The sequence below is a fragment of the Corvus cornix genome, chromosome 3, assembly GCF_000738735.6.
Source record: "Corvus cornix cornix isolate S_Up_H32 chromosome 3, ASM73873v5, whole genome shotgun sequence".
In the NCBI taxonomy this organism is placed as follows: Eukaryota; Metazoa; Chordata; class Aves; order Passeriformes; family Corvidae; genus Corvus; species Corvus cornix.
The window spans coordinates 107637098-107661200 of NC_047056.1; the positions used below are offsets into that span (position 1 = coordinate 107637098).

The 24103-nt window shown below is 40.5% G+C and overlaps 1 protein-coding gene across 4 annotated transcripts in view; it reads left to right on the forward strand.

The window, feature by feature from the left end:
• Positions 1-24103, forward strand: part of KLHL29 (kelch like family member 29) — a 392793-nt gene that overhangs the window by 69183 nt on the left and 299507 nt on the right. The gene's annotated exons all lie outside the window — the stretch shown is intronic.

The following is a 24103-nucleotide window of genomic DNA, read 5'->3' on the forward strand; positions in this document are numbered from 1 at the left end:
GGCTCAAATTGTACCCACTGTCTGTCAAGACTACCAAGTCCCATATTACTTTATTTTTCATTTTTTCAGTCTGTTTAATCTTTCTCATACACTGTCATGCATTCCCTACTTCCAGCATTTGCTCTTTCTTCACAGGATTCCTTATTGAACACCTCAGTATCCCCAGTGCATCCTCGTCATAGTGTTTCTGGCAACCTCTTCCCATAAATGTGCGTGAGCTGTACTCTGGAAACAGTGAAACACTTCCGGAAATGTGTTTATTTCCATGAGCAGCCAGCTTAAAGCTTTACATGTAGCTCTGATAATTTAGAATCCTTTTTTCAATTCTTACCATTGTTATTCACAATAGATCAGGAAATTTTGTGCATGCTTAGGTGTGTACAAGTGTGTATGAGAGAGTGTATTTAATGCTTTTTTCTGTACTGCCAGTACACAGCCATAAATAGTGTATATAATAATAATACATATATGAAACTGTTTCTGGAAATTGAGTCTGATTTATGAACAAGACATATTTTATATTCCTTCTTTTTGTTTGTCCCTGCATGTGTATGTGTGTGTGTGATGCTACAAATTGCAATGCCAACAACTGTAATTGTAGTGGTAGTTCTGCTCTTTTTCTTTTTTTGATCACCCTCACGATGAGTAATGTATCCACTTTTCCTGTATTTTAATAGAGTATATATGTTGGGAGGTACGCCAGAGAACAAACACTCAGGAATACAGTCTCAGCCTTAGCTTGGACATGATGATCAAATGGTTCCTGGGGAAAGGAGACATAGTCCTGTGCTCCTGGAAGCTTTGCTGACTGATACTTTGAGGGAAGGACCAAAAGGGCAGCAGTAGTTCAGTGCTGATATCATAATTACTAGTTTGGCCAGCGTGGCTGGAGCTCCTGTCCAGATCCCTCTGTTTATATCTACTGAGGAGGGGAGCAAAAGAATGGGGAGGGGGCAAGTGGAGCAAAAAAGGGTAAATATACCAAGTCAGGGGAAGAAATAATTGAGCAGAAAGTAAGAGCAGTGGAAAGGAAAAGAAAATGTACAGAAAGGAGGATAAAGACTTTTAACTTGCAACAAAGTGTTTTGGCTTTAATTCAGAGAAGTGTTGTCCAACTCAAGAAGAAGTAGTTACACTAGTGCAGCTCATACAGAAATGAGTGACAGTTTAATTCACTTTCTGTGGTGGGGAATGTCTAGTAAATCTGGCTTGTGATAAGTTGCCACATTTCCTAGTCACATCAGTATGAAATGTCTGGGATAATCTTAGGCTGAATATCCACTTACTGCAAAGTGATTCTGTTGGGCTGTGGGCTGCCCATGGGCGTTTCTGCTATGGTGCCTATGATCTGGTTATACAGCATATATATAACAAAAGAATTTTGAAAACTAGTAATTTGGAAATGAGAAGGCAGGTGTATCCAGGCTTCCTCTTGGAGGCTTCTGTTGCATGTGAGAAGTTGTTTGAAAAATGCCTGAGTTCCAGGATGGACTCTCCATGTCTCCTTCTGGTAGCAGGCTGCATGTAGGCATTGCACACTTGTCTGTCTCACCCATTTTTGGATATTCCTCACTCAGCTGTTCCCCTTAAAAGACCTTTCAACTCAGTTTTTCTGAAGGATATAAAAAGTATTTCTGCATGTTGACTGTAGCCCTGTATATCCTGAAAGTCACGTGTGGTTGCAGATTTTGTATTCCAGTTGAAGAAGTACTTAACCCCAGTGTTTTCTGGTTCAAACTGAATTAATTTTCACTTACAACAGTGCGAATGGTGGGAAGGAATTTGAAATGAAGTTGAGAGCTGTTTTGGTGATGAAGTTATTTTAATAACTGTGGGTCTCCCTGCACAGCAGACTGATTGTTTTTTGGAGTATTTCTTAGGAGGAGGGAGGGTCAGGAAGGTATGTAAACTCCAAGCGAGACCTCAAATGACCACGTGTCTTTAGGAGCTTGAACACAGTGATTGTGTTTTGCTTTTCATTTTTCACAGTTTTCAAGTGGCTGAAAGCAAAGATTTGGATTTGTTCCATTTTATCCCTTTCAGGAGAAGAAGCAAGCTGAATAAAGTAGAAAAAGTTAGTCCAGAAATCCAGGGCCACACTTCTTGTGTGAATTTGTGATAAGCTTTGGGATGCAGCAGAGAAACCAAATAGCAACCTCACTTGTCTTTGGGATGGTATTCAAAGAACAATTCAGTTTGGGAATGACCTTGGAGGGGTCATCTTGTCCAAACTCCTGCTCGAAGCAGGCAAACTGCAGAGGCAGGGCAGGTTGTTCAGGACTGTGTCCATGTCCAGGCAAGTCCTTTAATACTCCTGAGGATGAGGGCTCTGCAGCCTCCCCACACAGCCATCCTGCTGGTTAACCACCTGCTCTGAATTCTTCTTCCTTATCTCTTACCAGATTTTCCCTTCATATAGCTTGCACCTGTCGCCTCTCTTACTGCACACCCTAGGAAGATCCTGGCTCACCACATGCTCCAGACGTTTAACCATCCACTAAATCATGACAAACTGGAGATCTATGATTATGAAGAGCTCAGATCAATGTTTCCCAAGCACCTATGAATCAGGCAGTATTTTTTGAGTTTGCATCCATTTAACAGCATCTATGTTGGTGTTTGAGGTTTTTTTATTCTTTTTTTTTTTGAAAGAGGGCTCTGATTTTACTGTGCTGTTATATCAGGGAGCAAGGATGGAGTGAAGCACAGACAGTACTCACTCTAACATCTCTGTAGGTGCCAAAACAAAAACACCTGTGTTTCTTTCTGCCTGTAGATAATACATGTCAAATAGACGTGGATTTAGTCACAGAGCTTGGAGTTGGATGTGGTTCCTGTTCCTGTCTTTTCCACAGCTGTCTTAGAAATAGTCGTGCCTTGACTTCCATGCCTTTAAAATAGAGATTATTCACTCTTATTCACAAGAGTACTACAAGTCCTACAGTAACTGTTAAATGCTTTTAGTTACTTAGGAGAAAAGTGCTATAAAAAAGTTAAAATATATATTTTTATGATATAAACTATATGTTTGTAGTTGCACAGCTTTATGTTAACTCCATATTCTTTGTAGGCTGCTTTTAAACCTAAGAAGTGTTATTCTGTAATGTCTTGTGTTACTGTACAAATTGGATGCTTTTATCCAAATTATGTGTTGGAAATCGAAGGTGGCAAGCACAAGGGTTGTTAGGATAGCCTTTTTTTCACACAGAAGATTTGGAAGTAGAAACAAAGCTTAGAAACTTAATTCTTTTAAAAAGTAAGTCCTTTCATAAAAGCAGTTAAGTATTCTTTCTGTCAGCTTTAATAATAATGAGCTTTCTGGTGCTGGGATGAGCGATAATTGCAAATGGCAAAAAGTCATCAGAATGTTGTTGCTCAGATTGCAGATTTTATTAATCGTAAAAGAAATGATTCACCTAGAAAGGCTGTTTTAGAAGTGCTCATTTACATGAAGATTTGCTGCCTAATTTATTTTGTTTAAAAGAAAAAAATATCACAAAAACCCACAACCAGGAACCCACATAAACTTAGTCCTGTCCTTCAAAACCCTGATTATTTTGTCCTTCCCATCTAGTTTGCTTATAATGCCATCTGTATTCCTGCTTATCAGTGGGACCAATCTTATTTTTGCCTTCTCTTTCTCACAAATGTACATGAAGCTTCTTGGAATTATTTTGTAGCTGAGTATTGTGCATCTTCCCTGCATGAATTTCTTCCACATTTAAAAAGGATGTTTATCTTTTATGAATGACTTCTTGGGTAGATGAGTTTTTTGGCCCTTTACATGTTTCTGATCTTGTGAGGTGTTGGGATTTGCAGATATAAATTAAATTTTCATCTGTTTTCTCCCACTCCTTTTATGTTGTTTTCAACATGAGTCTTGAGTTAGTAAAAAAATGGAGCACATCCTTCACTCTAAGAATACAATTAGTCAGTGAGCCTGCCCTGTGAGCTTAAAACAGGGTACATGCTAAAGGATCTCTTTAATTGGGGTTTTGGATGGTAAACTCTTCGGGGTAATGGTGCAGCCTTTACATGTTCCTGCTAGAGAATTCATACAGAGAGCATTGCTACGGCATGAATATTGAACAGCTGCCTGCCCCTTATTCCTTATGCTGAAATATTAATACAGCAGTGATTCTGCACCTAATCGTGCGGAGATCAGGTGTGTGTAGGTAATCCTACTGACAATATCCCAATATCCTGCAGGCACCCTAGCCTTCCTGTGGGATCACACCTTCCTGGGCCATGCCGAACACCAATTGCTCTCAGTAAATCCACAGCTTCTGTTGCTAAAATGATGATGGGCTCTGCTCCTGGCTGTGTGCCAGCAGGTCAGCCTTTCAACCTGTGGAAGGACAGTAACCCCAAGGGGGCAATAAAGCTGCTACTCATCATAGCAAGAGCGAGTTCAGATGTGCAGATGGAGAAGCACTTCACTATAATGCCCATTGTGATAAAGCTGTCTTTGAACCTTACCAGTACCAAATTGAGATCCTTCACCTGGCATTGTCATCACTTGGGCCTTTTCAGGGTCAGGTTGCAGGAGAGTTTGTGGCAAATCCTCTAAGGAAGCACAGAATTCCTGTGCCCTGCCATGCTTTAGGCTGTAACTTGAAAACAGGATTTCACAGGATTGATGTGGCAGACTTCTTAGTCTGTTTTCTAAACTAATATTTAAAGTATGCCCCGCCAGTTCTGGTCTCAGAGTTGGCTGTTGAAACTCTAATGTATTTTAACACAAAATTATGCAGGCTGAAGTGAAGTTCGGTATGGTAGTGGAGCAGATTCTTCTGTGTCATGTATATTTGAAAGCTGAGAAAGCTTCTGCTGCAGTCAGACAACACTGGCTTGTCAAATTGCTCATGAACTAAAAGATTGCTCTTGGATGGAATTAATTTGCAGTATCTCATTTACTATCTTAGTTTTGTCATGAATTTCCCCTACTCGGCAGCCTGAAATGCCAAGTGAAAAAGTGTTTCAGTGGGAGATAACATAATATATTAAGAAAATGTTATTGATCACAGTATGCTTTTACTGGAAGATGACTTTTTCTGACCGGAACACAAGGGACTTTGCCTTGTTATAGTAGGAAAATGTATTGTAATATGCAAACAGGATTATTGTTAAGGTCACAGCAACTTTGTTTTTACATTCCACTTCCTCTGGAAGCGAGCTTCTCCACAATTAATGCTGTCAGCTGGGCTGGAGTGAGAACAATTTCGGTTTTGAACTTTCAAGCAAAAGATTGCAGCAAGTGTTTTTGGTTTTTGAAGTAAGGAAACAAATACTGTTTTCCACATCACCAAGGGTCAGAACTATAATTCGAAAGGGATTATTGTAAGCATTTCATTATGATGATGGACTGCTTTGTGGTGGTTCTTTGTCAGAATCAGTTAATGCACATTTCCTCATCACATGTGTTTTATATATACCTTACAGACAGAAAATGTTGTATATTTGGGTTTAGAGTGGCTTCCACACACAAGGACTATGAGGCACTTAATTTTTCCACATAATGTGGGAAGAATAACCAGGTGGAAGAGTCCATGTTGCTCACAGACATCTTATGTGGGTCTATGGACATAATTACTCTGCAAAGCATGAAGGCATAAATTTGTGATGGGATGTCCAGTAAAGGCAACTTTAGGACGAGGACGCTTTTAAACATGTTTGATAAGGAGAGCTCCCACTGCATAAACAGTAACTCAGAGCCATTAAAATCCTGCTTGCAGTGAGGTTGCTTTCTGCTGAAGGGCTCAAAACTTCCCCTCAAGGGTAAGCATGTCATTAAGATGATAATTCTTAAGTTATTTTGAGCTATTTCTAATGAAAGTCATCCAAAGCCCATGCTGCAAAACTTTACTCTTCACCAAATCTTATCTCTGTGTGATTTAAGTTATAGTCATATGAGCCATGTTAATTTCAACTGGAAACACAAACTCTCTTGGAATAAATCAGTGAAGGTTGCACTGCAAATCCAAGAATATTGTATTTTCTGTTAGTTTTCCTTTTGCCCTGCTGCACTTCCAACATATCCCTCCAGTGGTTTTCTCTGTTTTTGTTGCAATAAATCTCCACTTCAGTGAATTTGAAGATACAAACCTGACTGCAGAAATTAATCTCTGGTACAGTAGTGGGTTACTAACCTGCTCAAGGTTTCCACATAGCAAAATGATTTCTTCACTTTAAGCAACCACTTCCTACGCAGGCAAAGTACTGTTACTAAAATGGTTGTTTTATCCTGAAATTTAATTGTATTTCTTTGCTGCATTTTCTAATTCAGTTTGTACAATGAGAAGTTGTTGTAAATCAGAAGAACAGACCTTGGTTGTGCGCAAGCCCTATTTCCCTGGTCCCCTTTTGCAGATGCCTCTTCTAGCAGGAGAGAGACCACTTTTGTTATTAAAGCAAGCAGAATGTAAAGGTTTAGATTTTGGCTTTTAAAAGAGTGAAAACAAAACCAAACCACAAGTCCCTAGATTTTCTTTTTGCTCTTTTTTGCCGCCGGAGTTTGGTATGGTTTATTTAGCACAAGAAACATGACTTGACTTGCAAGGGTAGTAAAGGTTAATTGCTGGACTTCCCGCAAAAATTAATCCATTGTTTGTGCTTAGGATGTTTAAAAATACACAAAATACTTTCTATTTTCCTTCATGGCTTAAAGAGAAGCAGAGTTACTACCACCACTTCACTTCCCAGTCCCCATGGGACTTTGTTTTAAAGCAACTTGGCTCACAGGATCAGCTCAGCTTGTGTGGATGTCTGCCCTGTGGGACTCGTGCTCCTAAAGATGCTTTATGTTGCCACATGTTTTCCTGCTACTTGGCAGGAAAATGATGCTCAGCTTTTGTAATTCTCATCGTCTTCCCAAGATGTGCCAGAGCTCACCCTGCTCACCAAGCCTCTCTTGTGCAGACATGAGTCTCCAAAACGCAGTGGCAGTTCAGGACGGCTGGTAATGTGTCCCCGTCAGCTGTGTTCAGTAAGGATAGGTAGAGTTTCAACACGTGTTGTTTAAAAACAACTCTATCAACACAGCTGTTCAGCGTTTCCTCACAACCTTTTGTGCTTAGCTCTCCAGAATGCTGTTTAAAATACCACTGGAATCAGCTACATCTGGCCAGCCCCTTGCATGAACTCAGGTATTAGTTTGATGTGCCTGAAAAGATGAATTATTTACACATAAGTCCATTTAGTTTTCACGTTCCCTGTCTTCATGAACTGAAAGATGAGTGGAGGGAGGGAGGAAAAAGAGAAACCCCATGGGAGAACAGTTTCTGCTGCTGAAATCATAGCTACGTTGTTTTATTTGGTTTTTTTTAATGGTTCTTGGAGGACATGATAAACACAGCGAAGGTACTGCTCACTTTTACTGCATCTTGTGCTGAGTGTGAGAATTCAGTAGTAAGCAGAAAAGACAACAGTCTATAAAATCCCTTTGTATGTTTGTAGAAGAGTTTGATATAATGACATGGAAGATTTCTCTTATCTATGCATCTAATTGTAATGCAGTAAAGAACAGCTTCTCTGCTTACGAGTATGTGAGCAAAAACATTTACACTGAACATTTATGAGGACACAAAGAGGTGGTTCTTTAAGAGCAGAAAAGGCTTTCTAATTTGTTTTTCCTGCTTATAGGAGTTTTGGTGTTTTGTTTTTTTCTAAAAAGCCTTTTGCATGGAAAAGATAAAATGAAAGATGCAGATAAATTGGAAGAGGTGGTGGGGTTGCAGTGGGAAGATCAGGGCCAGATTTGAGTCTTCCTTTGCTCAGTAGTAAGCCTGCTCCTGAGCTGCTTCACATCCCCGGGAGAGGTGGCTCTATACAGCCTGAATTTGAATAATAGAGTTGCCATTAGCGTCCAACATAAAAAAGATGATTGGCTGTATGCTTGATTTACGGGAAGGCAGAAGTGGTGAAGTATATGGTACACCAGGGGATATTTATGCTGCTAATGCTTAAAACACAGCCCAGTGTTCTGTGCACTGTAGATGCTTTCAAATGGCAAAAACAAAGGTGCGAATAGCAGTAAATCCAGTTATTCTGATAGTTGAATGGCCCCAGATCAGGATCAGGCTGTGCAGTCTCTTCAACATGCAGAGCAAGTCTGGTAAAGCCCCTGTTTAGTTACTGCCTGTTACAGGATTATCAGCTTTGAATCAAAGAAAATAATTTCAAATATGTTAGGATTTAGGGTATATTGTTTCATCTTCATCAGTTTCTAATGCAAGAATTATTTTTTCCAATTTATGTGCAAATAGGCTTCCAAAATCTGTTGCTGTGAACTGAGATTTTGTCAGATTTTTTTCCTTCATCAAATTACTCCTGTTCTGCTAATAACTGTCAAATGGCACCTCAACTCAGCATTTTCTTGATTTATCTTCCCTTCAGTAGCTAACAGTAGCTCTCTGAGGTGTATCACTTGGCTGCTGTACAAACAGGCTGCTCTTAAGGTAGTGAGCTGTGCATTTAAATTTTTTTGAAATGTTACAGCAATTATATTTGATTCTTAGAAGAAGAATTCATTGTTGACTCAAACTGGATGAATTTTTCAAAATGTAGAGGGCTTTTTCTTGGATGTTCTTAAGCTGAGTGGACGTTCGTCATCCATCATTCTGTAGTGTCTAAAACAAAATATTAACTCTGTGTTTTAGTCTGTTTTTTCCTAAAGAAAATATTAGTCAGATATTTCTGCTAAATAATACATTCTGCTCCATTTGCACAAATCCACCCCTTCCCACGCTTCTTCGGGAAAATACTTTACAGGGAGGGAGGTCCTGGGGAAGCTGGTTTGGGGTTGGTTAGTAGCTCCCTTAATGTAAAGATGTTCGTGAGGGTTACATCTGGCTGCTTCCTTTCTAAAGGTGTTTCTAATTACAGAGCATTTGCTGAGCGTGGATTAATTTTGTGCAATACAGAAAATTCACCTGTATTCCCTAAAATACCATTTCTGAACAATTTTCTGCATTTAAAGCAATTTATTTCTCTCAACCCTCTATTTGGCGAAAACAGCTACAGGAAAAAAAAAACCCTGGTTGTCTACTAAGCCTCTCCATGCAAAGTGCATATTAGCCCTTCTCCACTCATGAAAGAACTTAAAATTTTGTAGAAGTTGCTTGATATTAAGAAAATGTAGATGCACACCTGTCTCTGTGTGTTTTGTGGACTTGAACCAACAAGATCTATATATCCAAATTATAGTAGCTTTGTCTAGTGTGAATGAGATGCTACTTACATTTTCAGGTAAAAGAAATCAACAGCTATTAATTTTGCAGAATTATTTATTTCTTACTGATGATATTTTCAGTGTATCTAATCAGAGCACTCATGAATAGAAATGAAACAATTTAAATAGAGGCAGTGTACATTGTATGATCTTGTTTTCTCAAACTGTTCCATAATGCAGTGAATAAATTTATCTGTTCTACTGAAAAGACTTCTGCAGAAATCATGCACAGTGCTTTCACCTCTATTATTTAATATGACTGTTTTATAACTCTTGGAAGATGGTTATTTCTGCTGCTGCCACAGGCATCTGGAAAAAATGTTCATTTTGGGGCAACAGAAGGGAAAGCAGGCTTAGAGAGTCTGAAAATCCAGGAAGGTGCACCAGGAACACTTAACTGAAAGTTGTGTAGAAAATGATGAAGTGGTCTTAGTCCATACCACTCCCCAACCCCAGGAATAGCAAGGTCCAGATTTACAGAAGGTAATGACTGAAGAGAGGCTGGTCTGAATCAGCATCTGAGCTCCTTGAAGGCACAGCAGGAACGCATCTGTGCAGAGCCAATGCTCACAAAATGTCCTGGTAGCACTCGAATTTTACTCTGAATCATGGGATAAGTTTGGGACACTGGGAGAGAGACAAGTTTTAGGTGGTTTCACCTCCAACCACCTTTTGGCTGTTCATTGAGTCTGTTGGGAACCTGGTGGGCTTTGCAGAAGTCTGCGTTCTCCTCGAGGTGTTGTACTGTGACTGTGCAGTTTGGGGTGGTGGTGGCCAAGGATGCCAGCAATGAACTTTGCACTGGATGCTGATGGAGACCACTCTGTCATAAGGGAGTCTGACCAGGATGCTGTGGTCTGCACTGGTTAAAATGCCTTTTTAGTAAAATTTTTCATCCAAAATTCAAATTTGTGTATTAAAAGTTAGTGTTTACTTAGAGGTCTTTGCAAACTAATTTTTTTCTCTTTTCTGTTTCGTTTTTTTTTTCCCCCTGGGGAGTTTCATTTTGCACACTCCACATTATTTTATATGAGGAGCTTTGCTTATCCTTGGTAACTAAGAGCGTAAACAGATCTTAGTAATGAATCTACACAAGCTGGAAACAAACTAGGAGATCAACATGTCATCTTACCCTTTCTTCTGAAAGGATGCAGATACAAGATGCCATCATCATTTCTGTTACAGTGCCTTTAAAAGTTCCACTGTGTCCAGGCAGGTTTTTGGTAAGCAAAATCTCCTAACTCAAACAGGTTTTAGATTGCCAGATACAGGTATATATATCATAGATACCAGAACAGAAGTACTTGCTTCTCCTCACTAAAGCTGCCGTGAGACCATTTGCTGTGAGCCATGGCATACATTTCACATTTTCACACTTTTTAACTCTTCTAATGCTTGGGAAAAGGTTGTGGGCAGTGCAGGTGGAACTGGCTGCTGTTTGTGATCTAGCCTTTCTTTTTCTTCTTTTTTTTTTTTTTTTTTCAGTTGAGGAATTTTAATCCCAAAATGAATTCGAGCACTTACATGCTTTTAAAACCTTACTGGCAACCAACAACTCTTAATCTTTTTACATTTCTTGTGATTAGCAGTGCTTTCTAATCCTAACACCAGACCCAACAGCAACTGTTAACTGCACTACTTGTTTTACAGCTAAATCTAATCCTTCTAGCAGTCTGAGGCCAACATTATCATTCTGAAAATTGCAAACTGTAAGATGTTGTGGTAGTTCTTCACTTGGTTTTTTTGGTTTGTTTTTTTCTGGGGGGGTGGGTTTGGTTTGTTGTTGTAGGTTTGGTTTTTTGGGTTTTTTTTTACTTTCTCATTCCTTGTCATGGATAAATACAGTGATTGGCATATTTCCAGAAAAAGATGAAAATAGGTGCTTTTCCCCCCTTCAGCCTTTTTGTTCTTTTCTTCTTCTGGTCCTGGAGAAGCAATTTGCTTTCTACCTGAGTTTATGATTAGTAGTGAGATGTGTAGGTGGAATTTGTTTTAGTAGCTTTTTTTCCCCTCTTCCCTTCCCTCCCCCCACACCTATTAATATATCTGTTAGTAAGCTAATGCTATTAGGTTATGCAGACTGCTCAGTGGGCAAGGAAAGCTAAGACAGCCATCAAATCTTCACACTGCCCTGAAACATCTCTCCCTTGTGCCAAAGGCTCTGTGTGTGTTAGTCTGTGAGGCAGCAACAGATTTTATAACCAGTGACATCGCAAAGAAAGGGTAAAGAAATTGCTGTTGTAGATTTACTGGTGTGAGGTTTTTTACCTTTTCCCCACCTGGAAAGTAGTGTGGGTGTTTACAGTCTCTACAGGAACTGCTCTGAATTTGCATTAGGAAAGGGGGAAGGGAACATTAGAAAACTGAAAACTTCTTTTGTTGCTGCTTGATTTTGATTTTTTATTTTTTCCCCATGGGAGGGGCCAGGGATGTTTAGCCAGGAGCACACAACCCCCAGATGACCCTATTTACTTAAATCCTGGAATCATTTTCAAGGTGGATGAAAAGAATGGCAAGGAGAGGCTGCAGAGTAAAAAAATAGCATTTTTCCCTAATCACAGTAGGTAATAGCTAAGGGCATCTTCTGCTGCTGCTGGGGTCTTCCATGGTCTGTTTTTCTTAGCTGTGATCTTCTTTCTGCAACCAATGGAAATCTGAGCTTTATTTGTTATTGGCAGCACTGAGAAAACATTTCAGATTTTAAAGCAAGGTAGGAAGTTTTTATGTGTGTGTGTATATAAACATGTCTGTTTGTTTTTATGTATTTAAAGAGCAATGGTCCTTGCTCTGTGAAGATCTCATGTCTGCTGGTCCTGGTGTCTGAAAGCTCATCTGTATTCTCTGACAATGGACAAATAAAAGATGGTACTTCTCTCTGTGTTCTTTGCCTTGCTTATATCCTTGTACCATGTCAGCTCTGGCAAAAAGTGCTACTTTTGTATTTAAAACACGACAAAATTGCAAAGCAATATGTAGTTCAAAACAATCAAGATGTAACTGTGTCGTTGCCCTTTTCACCTTATTAAATGTATAGTTACTTAAATCACTTTAATCCATTACTACTGAGATTGGCTGTCTGAAGAGGATACAGGGCTTTCATCTCTGCTCAGACAGTGCTGCCCCACATCTCTGCTCAGGGGAGAGCAAGTTGATGCCTGCACATCTGGGATGTTTTCTTTATATGTTGAACAGCCAGGAAATTTCAAGGAGCTGCATCTTCCCCATGTACACGTGTGCCTACCCAGCTGCTCTCCCTGCTCTGGCTATTTCCTGATGACAAGGTCTGGCTGTCCCTTGCCTGGAAGTGTTCAAGGCCAGGCTGGATGGGGGCTCTGAGCAACCTGGTCTAGTGGAAGGTGTCCCTGCCCATGGGAGAGGGGCTGGAACTAGGTGACCTTTTAAGGTCCCTTCCAACCCAATCCATTCTATTATGCTATTTCTGGTTTCCCAAGATTGTTTTGGGGCTCTTCATGCTCCTTCTAACAGTTCCCTCTCCACTTTCTCTGTTTTTCTTTTCCACACATGCTGGAGTTAAGTCAAGGTCCCTGTTGAGTTTGTACAAGCTTGTAAAATATTTTAGCTGTGATTAATTTAGTCTTGACTTTCTGAAGGGATAAGTGCTCATAATATATGATGAAATCAGGCTCCCGCCCTTTTTAATTATTTCTTGGCTTCACACCTTTGAATTCATTCTCCCAGATAACTTTCAAATTTTGCGAGGTGAGGCAATAAACTTATAAAGTGCACAAGTCAAAATTAGGCTTTGTAGTCAAATGCCCTGGCAGGGAGGAAGCTGGGACGCTGGCTGGGCTTTCCCTGGCAGCCTGGCAGGAGACACTGATCCCCACTGCTCTTCTGAGCTGCAAATACTCATGGCTGTGGAAGGAGAGGATGAAGTGGGAGCCAGTCTGGGAGCTGGCAATATTAATATCATGTCTAAAGTTACAAGTGCAAGTACAGTGCTCTTGGTGCAGAAAGGAGAGGTTGAGGGCGGGGCCCTAAATTTTAGGGTCCTAATGACTTTAATGACATCTTCAGTGGGAAAGTGGCTTAAGGAGGATCTAGTGTGAATTAGGAAACTGTGATGATTAAAAATTGGGATGAACAATACAAGAGAAGCATGGGGTAAATAAACAATATAGGAAAAATTAAGTTGCATAAAACATAAAGAGGTCAGGGGTGATGTTTTCAGATTTGCTGTAGTGTTGCTGATGGCCAGAGAGACTTTTGAGCTTGAGTGCTGCTGTTGTTTTACTCTGTTTACCTCCTTTTATAATTTCCTAAAGAGAGAGATTTCCTGAGCCCTGCCTGCGTAACTCTTCACTCTCCAGTCAGTGCTCCTGTTTCCTGCACAACATCATACCTACTTATGAAAATCACTCTAGTTAAAAAGGAAAGCATATTTATCAGATAATTTTCTATTTTAGCAAAGGCAGAATATCTGTTCCTTTCAAGTCTTTTGACTGAAAGCCATGCCGAGTTGATTTATGTAAGAAGTTGGATCTTCCACCATCTCTTTTTTTAATTCAGCTTTGAGCGCCAACTACAGAACACATGTGGTGGGAAGCAGGCAATACCATTACCCTGCTCCTCCTTCACTATATCTGCTGAAAATCTTTTTTTTAGGGTAGGTATTGTAAAAATCAATATTCAAGTTGCTGGGAAGGAAGGAGTGCTATGCAGGTGGATGCTGAGGGATCTGCAGACTGTTAGGTGTGAGATTGCTTTCCCCTTGCACTGTTTACAATCTTGGTCTTACTGCTTACACATTTTGGGTTTATATACATAAGACAGATACTTTTATGTTCTTATGGTAAGTTTCAAAGGAGCAGAATTGATCAAGGCTGCTATCATGAAGAGCAAATGTTCAGTCCCATAAAAATTGCTTGTATAAGTAAATAGTGTTCCAGAAAGTGACAGTCGAATACTTTACGTTGAATTTCATTCATTCTTTTACTCTTTAATTTCTTCAGTAGCTTTTGAGGCATGGAAACTGATAACCTTCAGGCTACTTTGTACCTTAGAAACCTCTCTACCTCAGAATAGCATAAGCAGTGACCGGTGAAGCTGAAAGAGAAGAAGATAGTGATTAAAAATATAATACAAATGTGTGGAAAATGGGAAGAATGTTGAGTTCAGAAGACACTGAGATTCAAGAATAAGAAATTCTAGCACTCATAGGGCTCTGAGTTCCAGTAGGGCAGCAATAATGATAGGCATAGCAATACTTCCCTGCAAAATCTCCTTTCTTACCAATCCCTCTCACGGATGCCAGCTCAGGTGTTGGGCTGAAGAGCAGAGGTGGCTCTGGCTCTCAGCACTGTGGGTGGAAGGGTGAATCAATATGCAAAGCATGTGTTTAACTGTTTGAAACCCAGGGACGCGCTGTACCTGACCACAGCCTATTTCAAGGTCTGTCAGCTTTGAGGAGTCAGCGAGCTGGCGGTGTCTCTTTCTGAACATGCCCATGAAAATAATTGTGCATGATTAATTTTAATTACTGCAGGCTGAGGGCAGATCCTTGGCTGTGTGGATGGGTTTTATTATGCTATGTTGAAGAATTGTCTGAGCTAGAAAAGTCTCAAACTTCTTGCTGTATGAAAGGTGTGTTGGGGAAAGGGTATGTCTTCAGGAGTCTCTCTTCCTTCCCATCACTCAGAATTGCTTAGTGGTGGTGTAGCAGCTTCAGCAGCTGCCCATGGTGTGTGTGTTAGTGCAGAAAGCACTTGAAACTGGGAGTGGGCAATAGCTGGAGGTGAAGATGACTGATGGCTGCTCCTGTTGCCTTATGGTCTCTCTTCCACATGTTGTGTTTTTCTAACCTGAGACAAACAGACAGGTTGACTACATGAATCTGAAAGGACTATTTCTATTACAGCTTTAAAGTGCATTCCTTCTGCCTCATCGTGCAGTGGTGTTTTAGGCTCTGTCAGTGGTTGGAGTAGCTGTCCTCCAAAACAATCATGTTGGAGTTGCTCAGTGTACCTCCTGTAAAACCTAATGTGGGAGCAGTGGACTCTTTTCTCTGTTGCAGAGATGTACCTGAAACAAAGAGTGATCAGCTACTGCTTTATTGAGATCTCTTTGGCTGTCCCATCATTTGTGTGGTATCCCAAAGGCTGTTGGAGAAGGAATAGGTTTGAACCTCCTCTCACTATAGTAGCTAGTTTTCTCTCAGGCATTAAACCAAAGTGTCTTCATTCTGATTTAGGAAGGTTTATTTATTTATAAGGTTGGAGTATGCATTTAGATACCCAAGAGCCAAGAGGAGGTCCATCAGCTAAGCTGCTGGCCTCAAACTCTGAAATCTACAGCTGAAATCATGTGCTCAGCTTCACTCCCAGCTTTCCCACTAGCTTGCTTTTTGGCATTGATCAAATCATTTGACCTTTTTTTCTTACATTTTTGCTTTTCTATTAAAAAACATACATCTGCTTGGCAGAGGCTGAATTTGTTTATTCCTTTTCTTTTTATATTCTTGTACAACATTAACAGGAAAACTTTCAATTGGGAGTGTGTAGATGAGAATTGAAATTGCATGCAAAAATATCTTCCAGTCATTATAAAAAACCCAAAAGCATCCCTAATTTAGAAATGTCTGCTCATGGAAATAGTTATTCTCAGCCAGTGAAATTGGTACTACTAGACTTTGAACTATGAGAGTGTGCAGATCAGCAGCACTGATTTATGCCTCCATAGAGTTTTAAGAAATATTCCTAATCCAAGAATGGTTTTCAGAAAGGTTTCCATAGAAGGCTTTCTGCTTCTGATTTGAGTGGAGCTCTGTAGACAGCTGAACTTCAAGCCCTGAACTCTTTATATATTCCTTAAAATTTTATCATTTTATTATATTTAAATATTTATACAGACCTTATAAACTTGATATGACCTTGCTCTTGTAGGTGGAGGCGAGCACTACATTTCCCTAGGAAATTGTACAGTGGTGTCAGGAGTGGTGCCCAAACCACCTGAACCTCACACCAGGGTTTGCACCATAAATAATGCCACCTTCAGTGCCTGGGGTGGAGGGTGTGTGTGACTAAGCAGTCTTTGCAGCATGTTGTGTAGATTTTCCTGCTTAAACTGATCATGGTCATGTTCACAGCACCTAATAGGGTGCCAGAAATTAGCAGAGTAGGCAACAGCTGAGTTTCGTTCCAGCCTGTGAGAATGGCTGCAAGATGTCAGCTTTAAAGGTTAGCAAGGTGGGCTCCTCTTCCTTAAGTTCTGTTTTCTGTTCAGAGCTAAGATGCAGTGATCATGGCAGTCTGCCATTGTATTGTCTGTACAGTTTCCTTTTGCCAGGATAATCATCATCTGGACCCTCTTTTAATTAAATTAGCTCAAACAATGAACCGTATGAAAACTGCATTGGGACTTCAGTGCAACTGCAGCATTCTTTTGGGTAGACTCGCACGGTATTGTTTGGTTTGGAGACTGATGAGGAGGGGACTTGGCTGGGCTTGCAGAAGTGGGGAGGTATTTCTTCATACTTGAATTTTCTTGGGCTGAAGTCTTCATATTGGCAATTTGAACAGGAGTAGGCTTTTTAATAGGCTACCTCTGCTTTTATTGTTTCTCAGAGAAAAGAGATCTTGTAGAAAAGTGCTTCCATCTGAAGATTTTTTCCTGTATTTCTAGTTGTTAAATGAATAAATGAAGAAGTGAAGTTGGTTGTTAGTACCATAATTGCACAGATCAGAACTGGTCAGTGGGAAATCTGCTGTTAATTACTGACTTCTTTTTGGTAATCTTTAATTTTTCTTAGCTCATGTATGTTTTTGTTGGGGTTTTTTTCATAGATCAGTATACAATTTTTTCCTTTTCCTTCCAATACTAACTACTAACCTCACACTTCTTATGGCATCCTTTACTTATTTTCTGCATTTTTGTCCTTCCTTTGTTTTTATTTCCTATACAGTTGAAACAGAGATCAAAATACATGCTTACAGAATGTACAATAAAATAGGGAACAAATGGAAGAAGAGGGAAAAGTCATGCACACTGTCTTTAAACCATGCAATTAGTTTTTGCCTTTCCTTAGGCATTCCTGGTGTAACATGACTTGTTGAATGACCTGTAATTATGCAAACACCTTTACTTTTTCTAGTCTTCTGTACGGACTAAGAATTAAGTAAATGGTCTTTCCCATTCCAACGTACATGGAAAAGGTGTATTGTGATCTTGTACGCTTGTACAAGCAGAGTGTTTGTTCCTGCACAGCCTAAGCAGCATTGAAGGTACCAGGAACCCCTTCCAAATCATCAGGAAATTTTCAGACAAGATTTCTAGTTATCTGCCTGCCTGTTTGTCAGGAAATGATGGAGAAGATATGGAAGGATCTTTCTCCGTGAGTGCACTATGCTGGAGCCCCAGCTGCTGGTTTGTTTCTGTCTGTGTTCATTTTGATCTGTGAAACATAGAACACAGAGGCAATGTGATTTATCCTTACTGAAGGATTTTGCAAAAGGGTGGATTCCATTTTCTCTATAGCTGTTTTGATAACGACGTCAGTTACACTTCAGCCAGATATCGAAAACAGCAGTGTAATTTCAGCACAGAAAGCAGAAGTCAGAGGATGACTCTTAATCATCCTTACACGTCCAAAGCAAGGATAGAAGCATTTTAAAGAAAGCACGTCAGCAAAATACGGTGGTTTCCATCCAAAAATACTACTGTAAGTACCTCCCAGGTGACAGCTTGTTCTGTGTCATCATGACAGTGCCTCTTGCTGCTGCACAGTGGTCTCCAGGAGGTCATTCGTGGAATGGAGAATGTACAAGGAAGCAAAGGGACTCAGCTTAGCTGCAAACAGCACACCTTTATTTAGTGCCACATTCACGGCAGTACCAGGGGTGTGCACTAGAGATGGTGTTGCGTGGATACGGAGAGGACAGCTTGAGTCTGAAACATTTGGGGGTGGCGGTCAAGACTTTTTGAGGCTCCAGTGTCTCTGTTTTCCCCCAGACTGTGGGCTGTGTGTCACTCACACAGCAGGTGTCCAGTGCTGTGGTGCCCCGTGCCCAGGGAGAGCAGTGTCCCTGTGCTGTCCTCACACTGGACCTCTACCACGTGAGTCAGCTGCTCTGTCCCTCCCAGACCTGCCAGTTGCCCTCCTGGTCTTCCTGAACTGTCTCCAAAGTGGCACTTGGATCACCAAATAGGCATGTGTGCCTTGCAGGAAACCTTGAGTGACCCTCAGGAAATGATTGTGATTTACTCTTTTTTTTTTAAGGGCTGTTTTGATCAAGTGCCCTACCACACAGGGCAGCTACGTCATTGCTTTTGTTTGCTGAATAATGGCTGAGGATTTGTGTTTGCATGAACATGCATCAGTGTCTGCTGCTGCTTTCTGCAGTGCCAGCACTAGCTGTGGTGAGAAGAAGCTGGGAAAAAAATGAAACAACACCCTAAAAATCACAGAAGAAATAAAGAATCCATATTTCACTTTTAATAAGTCTCATGATTTTTTTTAACAGGCTGATTTCTGATTTTTTTTGTTGTCTTTCTCTACTTTGAACTACTCATCACTTGCCTCTTACTGAAGGATTTTGCAAACTGCTAGGTTCATATTAACACACTACCGTCATAGTAATGGGAAAATTATGCAGCTTTTTTACAGTTCCCTTCCATCTCTTTCTTCTGCTGTTTTCTTCTAATTAATGTGCAACGGAGTCCGGCTACATCAGGTAATTTGCCATTTGTCAGATCAGGTGAATGTAGTTTGGTGCAAAAGGCACTTTAACGACATCTGGGTGAGCTTCTTTGCTAATTGGGTTGCAACATATGCGTTATTGCCCACTTTAACTCAGCAGAATCATTTGAATCTGATTCCTGTGCTGTTATTTTACACTTAGAATTTGTGACATTCAACTTTTTTTTCCAAGGAATAAATATTATTTAATTACGAGAGATTGACAGAACCAGCAATGTTGGCAGACCCCTCATATCCAGTCCAACCTAAGGCTGCCCTCAGTGTCTGCATGGCCTGATGCTTGGTTTGTGGAGTGGCTGAGAAAATCTGGAATTTGGTTCCAGAAAATCTTATTGGGAGAGTACTATTTAAGGTTAGAAAAACAACATACCTTGCTTACTTATTATGCTTAAATTCTGGTTTACACATGTATCCTTCTGCATCCTTAATGGAAATGGGCGTGTGCAACCCTGACCTAGGACATCGTTTAGTCACTGTCCTTTATGCCTGTAACGGTAGAGTATCTTGATTTTCATAGAACTATGTATTTCCTTTTTCATCTCAGATTCCCTTTTCTACCCAGAAGAGAATTACATTTTCTACCTGTGAGCTCTGCTGCTGTAGCAAGTTGGAAAACAGGATGCTAAAGGCATTTTGTGTGTACTTACTGAGTGTGTTGATGTTGCAGTCATAGAGGGAATTGCAATGTCATGCAAATACACCCAGGCTAGCTTGGTATCTTCAAATACACCAAACCAGGTTGTTCAGAAGCTTGTAATACTCTACCCACAATCTGATGATGTTCATAATAAGCTGGTGTACCCTGCTGCTGCTTCAGCTGATTTATGGTGCTTGTATCTACCTTGCAACCATATGACCATATCATAAAATTCTTAGGGTTGGAAGAGACCTCTTGAGTTCAGCCATTAACATGACACTGCCAGGTTCACCACCAAACCATGTTCCTAAGTGCCACATCTAGATGTTTCTTGAATGCTTCCAGGGATGATGATTCTATCACTTCCCTGGACAGCCTGTTCCAATGCTTGACCACCCTTTCAGTGAAGAGTTTTCTCTTAATACCCAGTCTAAATCTCTCCTAGTGCGACTTGAGGCCTCTTGTCCTATCACTTTTCCTTTACTCCTGCATGACATACTTGAAGGTGGGTTGTTTTATTTATTCCTTTGCCTAGGAAAAAGCCCTTCTTTCTTAAAATTTTGCACTTCAAAAGCCCTTCTTTCTGAGAACTTATTTTTTGGTTAGACAGAAGTAAGGTTAATCACTGACCTGGTTCACTTGGGGGCACAGCTGTTTCTGGCATGGATCTTATCACCTCCCTGCTGCAAGGGTCCTTGTAAAGAGATCTTTCAGGAGAGCACTGTCCTGTATTTTAATTTATCTCACGTCAAAAGCACTTATGCCTGTGGGGCGCATTGGGGAATGCAAAACCCCATTTTTGAATCGTAGCCACAGTAATGCAGTATTGTCATGCAAAAGAAATGAGAAAAACAGATAATCAGGCTGGAGTTATTCAGGAATTTAACTTCAGGGGGATCCTGACTTGCATAGGTGGTATTTGGTTTTCTCCTTCCAGTGCAAGAAGAATACTTCTAGCAGCCCAATAGCCCTGTGCCTGGGGAATGGTTTGGGTATGTCTTTTTAAGGGAGCAGCAATGCAAAATGCCATGAGAACCAGCTTTTGTCATTGATAAGCAGTTAATGTTTCTTAAAAACTGCAGAGTGTGCAGGATTTGGCAACTTCACAGAATGTGGCAGCGTTGGAGCAAGCTGGGCTCCCTTAATGTGGTGGATACAGTCCTGACGTGCCAGCCTGCGAGGGCTCGGAGCCCTTGTTCTGATTAACGTTGCTGTTGTACACAAATGCACAGAACCACTTCTTTTTGTCTTCTGCAAAAATCCCAGCTCCTGTGCTGTGAATTGTTTTGACAGTTGGCTTTCCATTAGCAGTGGGGAGAAGAGCGAAGAGCTCCTGTCTAGACCTACTTGCAGAACTATTACGGTGAGAAGAATAATCTTACAGAAGTTCCTATTTCCAGGACCTATTTGTACATTCTGACTCCTCTCTGTATAATAGGATTACACATTTCTTATCACAACCACAAACTGGATGTGAGCCAGCCATAGACTGTGCACAGTGTAACAATATGATTGCAGGCAATCTTTTTTTTTTTTTCCTTCTCTTCTTTTTCTCTCCATTCCTTCTTATTCTGGGTTAACAGGAAAAAAAAATCATATTAGACAGTGTAGGATGAATCATAAAGCATCACTTAAAACATTCCTATAGCCTGATACATAGAAGCAAACCCACTTGACCAATGGAAACTAATTACAGACAAGAAGTGTGCCTTAGGAGAAAAAGATATTGATGTTTGAAGTGTTCCTGAATGCATACATTTGAATCTGGGGAGAGAATTAAGATTCTGTTGCTTTGAGGGAATCTTCATCTATTCATATGGTAAACATGGGAGTGACACTTAAAGCTGAATGACTGTGGACTGCAGTTCCTTACTGTTTTCCTTAGCATGTGGGTTTGATTTACATAGTACTGTGGCAGTATTCTGTCTGCTCTGAAGTGTACCGGACTCTAATATATTGAACAGATTAAATTTGTTTGGCCTAAGGTGTCTTAAAGCTAAATAAATTCCAAAAGGGGAAATCTAAGCATGTGGTGACTACTGTTAAATAGGATTAAAAAAAAAAAAAAAAAAGGTGGAGGGAAGAAGCCCACCCTTTTAAAAAAAATCGTAATACACATAATTAGAAGTGGAAGTCTTTTATGGTTCCTACTGTTAAATGTGGCTGTAGCCATCTGCAGGGAAATGTGCATTCCTGGAGTCTGGCCAGACTTCAGCATCGTTCTGTAAGGAGAAGACGACCCAGATTGCCCTTCCCCATGTCTGTACCAAGCACATTTGCTATAGCTATTTTGGGATTTTTAAACCTTGGTCTGGGAAAGTAGGATGAGCCATAGCAGTCATTTCAAAGGTAGAGCCTCTGTTGAAGCTGGGCTGAACTATGAACGGATGTTGCAATGTTAAATGGTGTTTGGGATCTGCTCTGCATCTCGAGGCTGCAAAATAGAAATGTCTGTCACTTGCTAACCTCCATTTCTGAAATATGTTCTTGCGAGAGGTGAGAGGGTCATTGTTCTCTTGCTGTTTGGACTAGCTTGAAAATTTGGGCAGAAGAAGAATAGCTTTTAAATAGTTTTGTTCCTTAGTCCTAGTTTTGGAAGGACAAAGCTCTGAAGATATTTGCTGGGTTATGTCAGCTATGAGGTCTTGTGTTTGTCCTGGATCCCTCTTTTAATACGTCTTTTCCTTCCTGAAACAAATGTGAACTTAAGAGCAGAGTGTGTAGGAGTGAGGATTCTGTACTGGCAGGGATGCTGACCCAGAGGCAGGTGTGGACGGGGGTGGGAACCATAGGGCTTTCTCTCCCTTTAGCCATATGAATTAGGGTAGAAATGATTTGTGCTAGATATTTGCATTTGATGTCTTACTGAAGAAAGCCTGCTCACTGAGTTGTTAGAAAAAGAGCATTTTTAACTGAATTTTGCTGGCCATTTGCAGGAGGTTCAAGAAGTTTTAATCAGGGTAGAAATTCCTTACTAAGTGCATTATGCAAAAAGGGTCCTGCTCAAGTTGGGTGGGAAAACCTCAAGTCAAAGCTGTGGTCACTAAAGGCAACAAGTGCTTCTCAAGCAAGCGTAGGTGGCATCTTGGCTGGGGCGGCTGCTGCTGTGTTCTTGGCCCACAGACTTTATTAACTCAGTTACAGAAAAAACTTGTCAAATGAAACTGTATTAGTCATGATTCTGAGGAGGGGTTTTGGGAAGGGTGGGGAGGAAGGCTAACATAACATGAACCAGTTCTCTCTGGGTGGAGATTTCAGGATTTCCAAGTCCCCTTCTCTCACCCTGAACCTTAACTGTGTTGTGTCCTTTTGAGCTGTCTGAAGTAATTCTGGAAGTTGTTGAGGTTCTAGTCACACATCCATAAGGTTTCTCTGAATGTAAATATGCAAGGCTCCAATTACATGTGCTGTTGGATTCTGCATGCTAACTATGGTTATTTCAGTAACTGATTTGAAAGGTCTGGATGTGAGGTGGATTGATACATTTAGTCTGTAAATTGTATGTAAAAATTGGCAAAAGTTATCTGTGTTTATTTCAGTATTCAAACACTGTTTCATTAATTTATTTTAAAAGCATGAGGAATAACCGTTTAAAAAAAAACCCACCACCACCAAAAGACAGTTAGCATGAAGCTTTATTGGGAATTTAATGTACAAGTTAGGAAATTAAAAGTTCCTGCAATAAATGCGACTCTCCTATTACAGGTATACTGCAACATAAATTTCCCAGCCTCTACAACAACACTAATTTCTGAATATGTGCAAGATGGTTGACGTAGAGTGGTTAGGAGAATTACAGCCTTGTTTTTCCTAACTACTTCATTTAAATTCTCGACCTTAATGTTCTGTTAGCCTTCCATTTTCTTGCTAATCTGCTTTAGGAAAATAAACAAAGTACAAACCTTAAGTATCTTGCAACTCAAAGTGATATATACCTACCTGGAGGGAGAGAGATAACTTTAGAATGCAGTAATTTTTTGTGGCTTCATCAGTTTTGAATCTTTCACCACTGATGTTGATGCTAACATCCCTTGTCTTCCTGGAAGTTGTCAATGGACCTATTGGATCTGCTCTCCCTGGGACTAAGAAAATGGGACAGAAAGCAGTTTTTCACTTGGAGAGTGTGTACAGCATTTTTGTGTCCCATGTGGGACACCTTTGGGGCTGCTGGGAGTGAGCAGATGGGTAGGAGATCATATCTGTGGGGAGCAAGGTGGAACAACTGCATCTCTGAAGGGGTAGGATCCATGGAGGGGACTACCCTGTCCCACCCAGCCTTTAAGGTTCTTTTTAAGCCTGTGTCTTCTTTGGAGATACATCCCTGTATCTGACTGATCTCCTGCTGGGATCACTGTTGTGATATTTTACACACACAGTCGTGATGTGTAGCATTTTCATGGTGCAGTATTTGCTTAGAGCAGGACATGTAGACTTCTGAGCTTCTGAGGGCTCTTCTCCAGCTTTCCAGAGCTACAATAAATCACACTTCTGTGAATTGCAGGAAATTTGATCCATCTTTGCT